Genomic DNA, 13,385 nt, shown 5'->3' with positions numbered 1-13,385 from the left:
GTCCAGCTAGGAAAGTACTTTCGCTTGTAACATTCCTCCATGCTTTACTACTTACTAGAGGACCTCACAGGAAGAGCGGCTGGGCTAGGATACAATGTGAGTATCCCTGGCACCTTTGCCCAATATCTCTAATATTCTCCAACTCATGAGAGAATCTAAGTTTTAAAAACACATGAATAGCTTTTGTTTGAGCTCAGTGGAGTGAGATATAATAGGAAATATTGAAGACCCAAATATATTAGTATGTTATATATCTATAAACCAAACCAAAGTTTCCATTTTCCTTGTAAAATTTATTATTCTCCCTGAAAGTCTGCTGCAAAAAATACAGCTTGTTATTTCAACTTGCAAACATTTGGAATTGTACTTCTCTTAAGTAGCACAATCCTGTCCAAATAGCTGTATTAAAAAATATATATATATATGTATATAAACTAAAATTTCTGTTAATGTTGAGAGGAATTCTGGGAATGATTCTTAGGCTTGTTTTTATTTATTTAGTTATTTGCGAGGAAGATTGTTGCTGAGCTAACATCTGTGCCAATCTTCCTCTACTTTGTATGTGGGATGCCTCCACAGCGTGGCTTGATGAATGGTGTGTAGGTCTGCACCTGGGATCTGAACCTGCAAACCCTGAGCGGCTGAAGCAGAGCACGTGAACTTAATCACTAGGCCACTGGGCCGGCCATGTTTTTATTTATTTTAGTGACAGAACAGAGATTGAAAAAGAATAAATGGCTTGTTCAAAGAAGCCAGGGTCATTAATACAACGCAAATGAGATGGTACTAGGCTTCCTATTCAATATCGATGACTCACAGCATTTAGAAACTGATATTTTTGATTTGGAAAGGGATTTCTTTCTTCCCTCTTCTTGCTCCATATTCAAGATCTTGATTCTGGTCATTGGAGGCCGGTTCCAGGGAATATGCAGTTGGCTGAGTTAGGAAGTATATTATGTATACGGATCAAATGAAGATTCTACTTTACTGTCAAAAAAGAAATAGATCTACATCAAGAAATTGATAACTTCAGCAAATCAGATAAATTTGCGTGAGAATTAATGTGTTAGAAATAACTTACTTGAAGATTAAGTTTTCTTTTTTTTGTTGTTTTTTTTATTTTTTCCTTTTTCTCCCCAAAGCCCCCCAGTACATAGTTGTATATTCTTCGTTGTGGGTCCTTCTAGTTGTGACATGTGGGACGCTGCCTCAGCGTGGTTTGATGAGCAGTGCCATGTCTGCGCCCAGGATTCGAACCAACGAAACACTGGGCCTCCTGCAGCGGAGCGCGCGAACTTAACCACTCGGCCACGGGGCCAACCCCGAAGATTAAGTTTTCAATAATTTTCTTTTCAGACTGAAGAAGTTCTTTTAGCTATTTTACGTAATACAGGTTCTAAGGGGAAAAGAAAACAAATTAAAACTCAACAACCACCACAGTCTTTGAATATCTTTCTTACACTCCACAACCTTGTTCTCTGGCACCTACAATTTTTTTGACTTTATCTATTTTTTTAAGAACAGTTTTAGATTTACAAAAAAATTAAGAGAGAGGTACAGATTTCCCACATGCATGGCCTTCCCTATTATCAACATCAGTCCCCAGAGTGGTTTTTTTTTTTTTAATTTTCCTTTATTTTGGTGTTTTTTACATTATAAAAGTAGTACATGATTGCTGCAAAAGTGAAATAATGAAAAGATGTATCAGATTTTCTTTGTGGTCAAATATGGATCAACTATTTAAAATGTCCCATGAACACATGGGGGTGAAAGTGTGTCTTGTCTATTCAAAGGATCTGAGGATCTTTCTCCTATATACATGAGTGCATGTGCACACATGGGTAGGCACACACACATACATGAGTTTACTTACTGTAAACTTGTTCAATTCTTGTATGTTCTTACTTATTTTTGGCTTTCTGGAGATGTCCAATTTTGATATGGAGTGGTATCTCTTTTACCAAGGATGAACCTACATTGATACATCATAGTCACCCAAAGTGCATAGTTTACCTTAGGGTTCCCTCTTGATATTGTATGTTCTATGGGTTTGGCAAATGCATAATGACACATATCTGTCATTATAATCACATACAGAGTATTTTCACTGCTCTAAAAATCCTCTGTGCTCTGCCTTTTCACCTCTAACACCCCTGGAAACCACTCATCTTTTTATTGTCTCTATAGTTTTGCCTTTTCCAGAATGTCATGGAGTTGGAACTGTGCAGTATATAGCCTTTTCATATTGGCTTCTTTCACTTAGTAGTATGCAGTTAAGTTTCCTCCATGATTTTTCATGACGTGGTAGCTCATTTCTTTTTAGTGCTCAATAATGGTCCTTCGTCTGGATGTACCACAATTTATGTATCCATTCACATCCTGAAGGACATCTTGGTTGCTTTTAAGTTTTGGCAATTATGAATAAAAGTATTATAAACATTCATGCCCAGGTTTTTGTGTAGACATAAGTTTTCAACTCCTTTGGGTAAATAACAAGGAGTGCAATTGCTAAATAGCCCAGAAAGAGTATGTTGAGTTTTGAGAAACTGCAAACTGTCTTCAGAGTGGCTGTACCACTTTGCATTCCCACCTGCAATGTATGAGAGTTCCTGTTGCTTCATATCCTTGCCAGGATTTGGTATTTTCAGTGTTCGAGAGTTTGGCCATTCTAATACTACATGTGCAGTGATATCTCATTGTTGTGTTAATTTGTGTTTCCCTGATGATGTGTGATGTGGAGCATCTTTTCCTATGCTTAGTTAACCATGTGTATATGTTCTTTAGTGAGGTGTCTGTTAAGGATTTTGGCCCGTTTTTTAACTTGGTTGATTGTTTTCTTATTTTTGTATTTTAAGAGTTTTTTGTATATTTTGGTTAAAAGTCCTTTATCAGATTGCAGATATTTTCTCCGAGTCTGTGGCTTGTTGTCTGATTGTTTTGATATTGTCTTTTGCAGAGCAGAAGGTTTTAATTTTAGTGAAGTTTTGCTTATCAACTATTTCTTTCATGGGTCAGGTCTTGGGTGGTGTATCTAAAAAGTCATCACCATACCCAAGGTCATCTAGGTTTTCTCCAATGTTATCTTCTCAGAGTTTTATAGTTTTGCATTTTACACTTAGGTCTATGATCCACTTTAAGTTAACTTTTGTGAAAGATGTAAACTCTCATCTAGATTTTTTTTATGCGGATGTCCAGTTGTTCAAGCACCATTTGTAGAAAAGACTTCTTTGCTCCATTGTATTGCCTATTCTCCTTTATCAAAGATTAGTTGACTATATTCATGCTGGTCTATTTCTGGGCTCTCAATTCTGTCCTATTGATCTGCTTGTCTATTCTTTTACCAATACCACATTGTCTTGATTACTGTGACTTTATATGAAGTCTTGAAGTTGGGTAGCATCAGTCCTCCAGCTTTGTTCTTTTCCTTCAATATTGTGTTGGCTATTCTGGATCTTTTGCCTCTCCATATAAACGTTAGAATCAGTTTGTCAATATCCACAAAATAACTTGCTGGGATTTTGATTCGGATTGCATTGAATCTATAGATCAAGTTGGGAAAAACTGACGTCTTGACAAAATTGTGTCTTCCTATCCATAAATATGGACTGTGTTTCCACTTACTTAAATCTTCTTTGATTTTGTTCATCAGAATTTTGTAATTTTCTTCATATAGATGTTGTACATATTTTGTTAGATTTATACCTAAGTATTTCATTTATTTGGGGACTAATGTAAATGATATTGTGTTTTGAATTTCAAATTCCACTTGTTTCATTGTTAGCATATATGAAAGCAATTGACTTTTGTAAGTTAACCTTGTATCCTGCAACCTTGCTATAATCATTTATTAATCCCAGGAATTTTTTGCCAATTCTTTTGGATTTTCTACATAGACGATTATGTCATCTGTGAACAAAGGTAGTTTTATATCTTCCTTCCCAATCTATGTATCTCTTGTTTTCTTTTCTTACCTTATTGCATTAGCAAGGACTTCCAGTGTAATGTTGAGAAAGAGTCGTGAGAGAGGACATCCTTGCCTTGTACTTGATATTGGTGGCAAAGCTTTGCATTTCTCAACATTAAGTCTGATGTTAGTGTCAGGGTTTTTGTAGACAATCTTTATCAAGTTGAGAAAAATCCCCTCTATTTTAGTTTACTGAGAGTTTTTATTATGAATGGGTGCTGAATTTTTCAAATGCTTTTTCTGCATCTATTGATATGATCATGTGATTTTTCTTTTTTAAGTCTGTTGATGTGATGGATTACATTAATTGATTTTTGAATGGTGAGCTAGCCTTGCATACCTGGGATGTGTCCCACTTGATTGTAGTGTATAATTCTTTTTGTACATCTTTGGATAGCACCTACAATTTTGTCTCATTTTCTTTTCGGTTTCTACCTCAGGCATGTTCAGATATCTTTGTTTCCGAGTTCAGTGGTGTTTCAGTGACTCAAGATGCTCTGGCCACCAATGAGTTCTACAGTAGCCTGAATGTGATGGGAAACAAAATAATTTTTCCAACAGTTCCATTGACCCTTAGCATGCTCTATAAATCATAAAGAATATCAATGAATATTTCCCTCCTCTTTTCCTCGAAGTTAACACAGTTGTGACTAGTGAATGATCCACAAAAGAGATGAAAACATCAAGATGTATTAATAAATTTAATTTGACTTTGTTGTTGACAAGAAACACAAAATACCTCTAAGCAGGTGATCAGTAGGCAATTTTAGTCTTCACTAGTAAGCACTTCACCATCATGCTTGCTCCTAAAACAGAACACCTTAAGAACATACTCTTCAGCAGAGAAAAGAATGATGCATATAAAATGAGCCATTTGTTTACTGTTGTCCTTATTGCTTTTCTTCCAAGAAGATTATGTACTTTCAGATAATCAAATGAGATAAGGTCATTTTCCTTTGTGAATCTTACTGCTGATTAAAAGTCATTTTGTGCAGTGGTCTGAAGGCTGGGTAAATGTTGTGTCCAACTGCACACCTGTTTAGCTCTTAGAGCAGTAAACTCCCTTGGAACACAAGATTTTTCCAAATGTTCCATTTTACGTGTTGGGATTACTGAAGTTAGTTTCAAGATAATCTCAATAATCTATTTTTAGTACTGGATAAAATGTGTATTCCCACTGCAAAATCAAAATCTGCTGCTTATTATGCTAATGTGATATTTACAAAAGCCATCACCATGGTTTCCAGCTCAGAGTCCCCCAAAGCCTTAAGACTTGGTCAATGCAAAGTTGACTCCTAAGCATGCAGTTCTTAATTTTTAAAAAGTTCCTTGAATAATAATAATAAAAAAAGGCTCAAAGAGAAATATTTTTTGCAGTGGAAATGTAGCAAGTGTATCAATTGCAGGAAGAGATTCAAATGATAACTATGGTTGACTCTTAGATGTTTAGTAATTTGATCATTGGTGAGTAATAGGGTTTTTATTGGGAAAAATATATTCACTTAAAGTTCTACTTGTTACTTCCTACATTGTTCTTTATTTTATAATAATCAACACTAAGCTGAGCAAAAACTTCCCACTTTCTACCCAGAAATTTTTTCCTTTGTGATAATAAATTCATTATTATATTCTGTTCTCTAATATTATATTATATTATTACATATTATATTATTACTTATATATATCTCTAATATATTATATTATATTCTCTAACTTGCTTTTTGTTCAATAATATTCCAGGGAGTCAGTTTACGGCAATTTGGAGATCCTATATAGAACAATTAGTTCTGGATGAAATACCCTCCCATCCCTGAATGGCGGCATTGATTGAGTTACAGTGCCGGCATGGAGCAGAGTGCTACCATGACTACATAATTTGCTCTATTTATCAAGTCAGTTAACTAGAGACAACTTTCTAGAGGTGGAAAGATAGCAAAGACACGGTCTGCATCTTTCGGTCCTCTGACAGTCATTTTAACGGTGTTCATTAATTTGTCGATCATGCACTGATATCTTAAAAGAATCACTCCATTCCATACATTCTCAACAGGGGCAGTATTGCCCCCAAGGAAACCATAATTTGTTCTTGGAGAGTGAAATAATTTTACTTTTTTTAGGCGTAAAGCTCAGATATACATGCAGTATATGAACAGATATACTGTATATCTGTGATATTAAAATTTCTTGGGGGAAGGGATGAGTAGAAAAAAATGTCTAAAATGTCTCCTAAGGGGAAATAATGAAAACGCCTGCAAGAGCAAAGAGTGAATACTCAATGGCATTATATGAGAGTGCATGTATCCCAGGGAGCTGGTCTTGTCATCTAACCAGTATCCTTCATACTGTCACTCCAGCTGACGCAGCAAGTTCTCTCACTCTATCTTTTAACAAGGAAGAAGAGGTCGTTTGGGTACCTAATGACAACAGAAAGAGGCACTATCACTCTCGTATCTTCCAGAGATTAAGTCCTAACATCAATTCGAGGTGGAGAAGCTTAATGCCTTATCTAAAGCTCACAATCATTTTGCTCCTAGTGGCTCAGGAACTACAAGTTTAGTGCCAAGAAAATCTCATGCCCCTTATGGTTTGTGCAAAGAGTATGCAGCCTAAATGTGACCCCAACAGGGACAAGATTGACACTCTGTTCTTGCTTTTCTCTTGCCTCGGCGTAGATGCCAAGAATTAGGTCACCTCTTAATGGGAGATTACAATTCCTTTAGGGATTAATTCAATGGAAATGTCAAAAGACTGGGCGGGGAGAATTTTTTTCAGCACCTCAACTCAAAAGAGAAGAAATACTATTTAAGTAGGTTCATATTTCATGTCTGGAGGGCAGGGACTTTATGACTTAAAGGGTCAGTGGTGCTTCCAGGAAATGCCAAGCTTTAGAAGGTTTTCTAGGTTTCTGCTTTCTCTCCAGAAGGGATTCTTGCCCTTTTCCCACCAAGATGAAACAGATAATGTTCGGATCTGAATTACACTCCCGTGGACATACCCAGGTCAGAGGTGCTCACTATGGCTATGACATGGACACACTTGCTGTGACTGCCATTCCTTATCATAATTCAAGACTGAATGATGTATTTTAACATAATAGAAACCTTAACATCTGTTCTAAATAACGTACGTATTGTAAGTTATATATATTCAAAAACTATAGGACCACATTATTCAATAAGACAGTGAATGAAAAAACTTAGTATCTAGTCTGACACATAGCAAGTGCCACTAAACGGTACCTCTGAGGAAAAGCAGATAAATGACTTGGGAGAGACCTCTCTAGGGAGCCAAGAACACTATAGAACCTTTCTTACGCATAGAACTATTTTCCTGCCCCCACGCCAATCTTTTATATCTACTTCTGAATCAATGTCCAACACTAAATTTTACAATGATTCTACATATTTTTAAGTGGAGGTAATTTTATTTGTGCCCAGGCACCACTTATTCCAGGTCTGTCCAATAAAAGTATAATGTGAGCTGTAGATTTGAACCACGTATGTAATTTTAAATTTTCTAGTAGCCACACACACAAAACACAGGTGAAGTTAACCTTAATAATATTTTTATTTGACTTAATATATTAAAAATATTCTTATGTGAACATGTAATTAATATAAAAGGAGTACTAGCAAGATGTTTCCATTTTTTCCTTCATACTAAGTATTCAAAATCTAGTGTGAATTTCACTTGCAGCACATCTCAGTGTAGGGGAGCCATATTTCAAGTGCTCAGTAGCCACATGTGCTCATGGCCGCCTATTCAATAGCGCAGGTTCTTACTTTACAGGTATAATCTCATCAAGTCCTCTTCACAACCAAGGGTAGTTATTATTACTTTTGTCATTTTACAGATGTGGAAACTGGGCACCCAGATGTTAAGTCAACTGGCCTAAGGCTCACAGTGTAATAAGTGGAAGGACCAGGACTCAAACCCAGAGAGCCTGATTGGAAGTCCTATCCTTAACCACTGTGCCACAGGCATTCCAAGTTGCTTGGAGACCTAGGTTCCTATGCTTTCAAAAAGATCTTGGCAACTGAGAAAGCAATTTCAAATTCTTCCTTTTCTTTTGTTCCTTGCCTCTTCCTAACTTCTGGGGCTTTCTGGCAATCTTTGGCTTTCCTTGGCTTGCAGCTCCATCACTCCAATCTCTGCCTCTGTCATCACATGGCCTTCTTCCCTCTGTGTGTGCACCTCTGTGGATCTTCTCCTCTTCTTGTAAGGACACCGGTCGTATTGGATTTAAGGCTCACCTAAATCAGTATGATCTCATCCAATTACAAATTACATCTTATCCAATTACATCTTCCAAATAAGGTCACATTCTGAGGTGCTGGGTGGACATGAATTTTGGGAAGGATGCTATTCAGCCCAGTACACGAGTCTACTTGTATCAGATGCTTTGTTGGGCACTAGGAATGTAATGGTGAATGTGATGCACATAGTCCCCGCCTTCCAAGAGCCACAAGTCGTGCATGGAGACAGAAGACAGACATTGATCAAATCACTGTAGAGGTGGTTTCCTGGGTGATGTCTAAACAGAACTGAGAAGGAGGAGGAGGAATGTAGGCTCACACTTTAGGAAGCAAACTCCTTGGTAGCTGCAACCAGATCCTATTCGTCTTTCAATCCTTTCTGCCTGGTACATGATTGAGGTTCAGAGATTAGGTGCTGAATGAAAAATACACTCATCTCATTACAGAAATGAAGTTAAAAGAACCTAGCAAGAAAGTGAAGGATTTGTTCTGAGATTATTCATATTGGCTGAAGAAAAGATCACTTATCATTGACTAGAGAAAATTTCAAGCCGTGAACCAAATTTTATAAACAAATATATCCTTTCCACTTTACCTCCATTTCAGCATCTCTTTCTTGTGCCACTTCTGATCGGTCTTGCGCTCAGTTAGTTTCTTCATGCTCCTTGAGAATACAGTTATGTGGCTCATCATATCAGATCATAATAAAATCAAGTTGGTATCATAACCTGCTTTCTCTTTTATGAATTTATAATATATGCTTAGATATTCATAATTTCAGTATGTTTCAGAACTGTTATACCTTTGGAAGTTCAAACTTAACCACTGACCAAGTTAGGTGCTGGAAGGCAATGGGGGAAAATTCAATGATTGAGAAGCTTGATTTTTCTCTAGGAGGCAAGAGGAAGAAAGTGAAGCTAGAGTTGTCATGGCAGAGAAAGCGTAGAGTAGTCACTCGTGGGGGCAGAAGGATATTTTGTTGCCTTTGTGGTTGTGCAGTGTCCTTGTTTTCGTCTATGTTCAGACATGATTACAGAGTGGTCTTATTTGGGCCTGGTTCCATCATGGTCATGGTGTGACCTCATCTAATGTTGAAATTCTGTGAAATTGTTTATGTTTATAGGGAATACTGTGGGTTGTCACCAGCTGTCAGTTGTCAGAGCCTTCATTTGGTTTTCAACACAGAGACATCTTGCCCTTGCTGCCCTGTTTCTCTCCCACCCTGTTCAGGAATCATCTTTATTAGGTTCTTGTTTGTCGTTTCAGTATTTCTTTTTTTGCAAATACAATCATGGATATTCTTATTTCTCCCTTCATAGACACAAGGTAGCATATTACATACACTATTCTATACCTTGCTTGCTTCTCTTATCAATATACACTGGAGATCTTCCTGTATACATATACAGAAGTCTCTCATTATTTTTTATGGGTGCATAATACTCCACTATCTAGACTTATCATAGGTATTACAGAATTTTGGCATCTTAACAAAAAATACCTGTGCCCTTAAAATAATACTGTATGGATGGGTGCTTATTTGTACAATGCTGAGCTGTTTGAAAGCGTTTGCTATATAGACTAGAATCAAGACAGACGTGATAGACAATCTGGTGAACTGACTTCTATTCTTGGATCCACCAGAAATTTTCTTCACGAGTCACTTAAACCCTCCAAGCCTCAGTTTCTGTATCTATAAAAACAAAGAGGTGACAAATATTTGAAGCCCAGTCAAATTTCGTCCTTTTGATCTCATCACACAGGTGAAAACAGGTGGTTTGCAGGTAGATGTTTAAGAACTCACTCTCCAGGAGAAACAAAGCCCTAATTTGTAGCATTTGCTGATTACCATGGTGTAGATACGCCCACGAGGGTCACTTTCAAGCCACTAATGGTTTAACAGCTAGCCAGCAAAATTTCTGAAAATTTTACCATCGGCTCTTGGAGCCAGGATAGTTTGATTCCAGCGCACGGCTGGGAAAACTCTAAAGTGCGGCTCGCTGAGATTCAGACATTATAACCTCCTCAGACGGAATGGTATATCCTAAAAGCTTAAGTTATCCCACACTTGGATTGAAAAAAAGAAAACCAAGAACATTATCTTCTAGATCTACTACCTTAAGCATTCCCAGAAGCTTTCATTAGTTTGTAGCATGGAAGGAATATTAAGTAACAAACAGTAACCCACTTTAATAAATAGCACATATTTACCCCTCCTTTATCCACAAAGACGTTTACTTCATTGGGACAAAGTTAACTAAGTTACTATACTATCTGATTCTGATTCTTAACTATGGTTGCACATTCTAATCAGCTTTTGAAAATTACTGGCGCCCAGGGCTCAGACACTGGTTGTTTTAAAAGAGTTACAGCTGATTCTAATATGCTACCAGAGTGAAGGGTCACCAGTCTTTGGATAGTCAGTATGTAGGTCTTCTGACATTTCTCCTCCTCTTTTCAGGTGAAGCACGATGTGCAAATACGGACCCATAAACAGATATTGATTCAGCTGAACTAATTCAAGCAAGAGAAAACTCTTCAATATCCTACAAATATGGCTAATGCAATAGAGCTCTCCGAAAAATAAGCTTCACAGAACTCAACATCTGGCCTCCCATTTTATTCCTCAAATATAAAACCCGCTGCAAAAGTGAAATTAGAGCATACACAAAAGTCTAATTTCTCTATGTGTGATTTAAGTTTGTTTTGTTTTAAAGAAAGGTCATCTTGTTTCTTCTGTTTCACTGGCCTTGAGAAGCAGCAGACTATCCCAGCGCACAAGAAATTAATTACCCTGGAGGACCAGGTGCAACCAGTTAGCCAGTTGCCATGGAGACAAAATCGCTACATCCCGGATTTTCCAGGATGGTCTCTATTTCATGAAATCTTATTCTTTTCAATAAAGGCCATTCATAAGAATGCAAATATAAGTGTGATTTGCTTACTTTCATGTGTGCATTAATGCACAAACAGAAGAAAATACTTTGCCAAATAATGAACCCTCATCTTTGTCAAGAAAATTTGATAGGTATGATTTGAGTGAATTAGTTAAAAAAAAAAAAAAAGCAAAGTAAATAAATCCAAAGCACTTTAAAATACTGTTGGAAAAACGAAAACCAGCTTTCCTGGAGTCCTCGGCACTTGAAGAATGGTGCTGCTATGGCTAGTATGAGTCCAAGGTCAGCCCAACGTGAGAGATACAACAGCTCTCATCTGAGAATTTGTAGCAAATTCCGTTCAAATTAGTTTGCTTTCAGTTCTTCCGAAGGAAACTCAACACAGAGCTACGTCACTACCTAACTTTAGGGTATTATCAATCAACCAAAATGGTAGTATGTTTTCCTTTAAAAAAGACGTTGGCATTCATTATTTGAACAGTTTTCAAGTTATTCCATATAACTGGAGTTTTGTTCATTGTAAGGTGCCAAAGTTGGTCTCTTGGTGTTGACAAAGTTACCCTGGTAATTAATGTAAAATGTTAACACTGAGGGAAACTATGCGTGTGGGGAGGAGGAGATGTGGGAACTCTGCATTGGCTTTGCAATTTTTCTGTAATTCTAAAATTATTCCAAAATAAAGAGTTCACTAACAAGTAATTTGTGGTCATTAATTGGAAGAGATTAATTAATTAATTGTAGTGGATACTGATATGTGCTGTATTGATTGTATTGGGTAGGCAATGGAAATAATTTGGGGAAATTTTGGAAATCTCTCTTTACTTTGGAATTTCATACTGAATTTTAAGCATTTTCCAATTCATAATCCAAACCTACAATTTTTGGACTGTTTTTACCATCGATTGCATCCTCTACAACTTTAGAAATGTCACAAATTCATTTTGAACAAATCATCGTGGAGATTTAAGTGGCAGCATTAGCCATCTTTGGAGTACTAAATTTCTTAACTCAAATATCTGATACACTAATCTTGTACATAATTTACTAGAGGCAAAATATTTCCATATTGTTCTTTTGTTAAGCCAATGCCTTTTGATATTTGAGTGACACATTTGCAATAAACTCTTATTTTACCCTCATTTTAGAAAAACCTGCTTTTGTTTTTCTTCAACTTCTCAGGGCGAACAGCACTTGAAAATAAGTCTGTGCTTCAAAGGGTTGAAATATCTCCTGATATCTGCCACCTCCTAAATTAATACAGAAATTTAGGAGGTGTCAATGATTTCCCTCCATTTCTCCATGTGTTAACTAAAGTTTATTTTGGAATTCATATTTAATATGAAATGATATTAATTGTGTCTGGAAAAGCCCTAGACACATAGTAAGTGCTTACGTTAATTAGATGAAGAAATGAATGAATTAAACTTAATGTTTTCCTACTTAGCTTCTTCTATTTTGTTTTCAGTTTGCTTGAACATATAGATCTGGCCTATTTCTAGGAAAGTTTAGTCCCAGGTGTACATTTATCAAAGTCTCCTATTCCAGGGAAATCCAATTGAGTACAAGACGTATCGCTATTATACAACTTCATGATCGGAGAACCAGTTTAGCTTATGTCTGACTCAGAGTTTGGACCCATGCAAGTTTTGTGCCTTCTCAGTTTTCTTCCTCTTGACCTGGGCTCCAGGACTAACTCCACAAAGATTGAGTTAAATATAATTTCCAGTTTGCAATATATAAGAGAAATGGAAATGTTCTTAATATGTGAAGTAATTTAAAAATCAATAAGTAGGGCATTTCTGGTCAAGATGGAGTGACAGGGACTGGATTTACCCATCAGCCTGTAACAATCAAAACACTGGAAAAAAAATGAAACAAAGCTTTTTAAGACTTTAGACATCAGGCAACAAAGTCGAGTGATCCTTGAGAAGTGGGAAGCCAATGAAGTGAGGCCTATAGTTACCCCAGCTTACTGCTTGGTAGAGGTTTCAGGAATGAGTACAGGAAGGGAAAGTAAGGCAGAGTCCAGAAGTCTACTTGAGTTGAGGATACAGAGATAGGAGCCTGAGGAGGCCAAGGTGGCTAGAGTTTGCTGGCAGAGTACCAGAAATGAGCGAGCTCCACAGAAAGAGAGAGCTCTGGAGATCTACAGTGGGTTCCCCTTGAGTCCTCAACTGAGGACTGATCAGGACCAGGAAAAGGATCACTGAAAAGATACAGAGGAAACTCTGACCTGTTCTCATATAGCTAGGAATACTTGATGTTCCA

The 13,385-nt window shown here is 37.0% G+C and overlaps 1 long non-coding RNA gene across 1 annotated transcript in view; it reads left to right on the top strand.

The window, feature by feature from the left end:
• LOC139083461 (uncharacterized) overlaps window positions 1-11,813 on the top strand; it is a 36,355-nt gene extending 24,542 nt beyond the window's left edge. The window contains exon 3 of the long non-coding RNA XR_011540179.1: window positions 10,682-11,813. This is a non-coding gene — a long non-coding RNA (uncharacterized lncRNA). The remainder of the gene's footprint in view (window positions 1-10,681) is intronic.
• Window positions 11,814-13,385: the final 1,572 nt, after the last annotated feature.

Source organism: Equus przewalskii, chromosome 5, assembly GCF_037783145.1.
Source record: "Equus przewalskii isolate Varuska chromosome 5, EquPr2, whole genome shotgun sequence".
NCBI lineage: Eukaryota > Metazoa > Chordata > Mammalia > Perissodactyla > Equidae > Equus > Equus przewalskii.
Note: the sequence above shows the minus strand (reverse complement) of the source record. Positions and strands in the feature narration are given on the sequence as shown.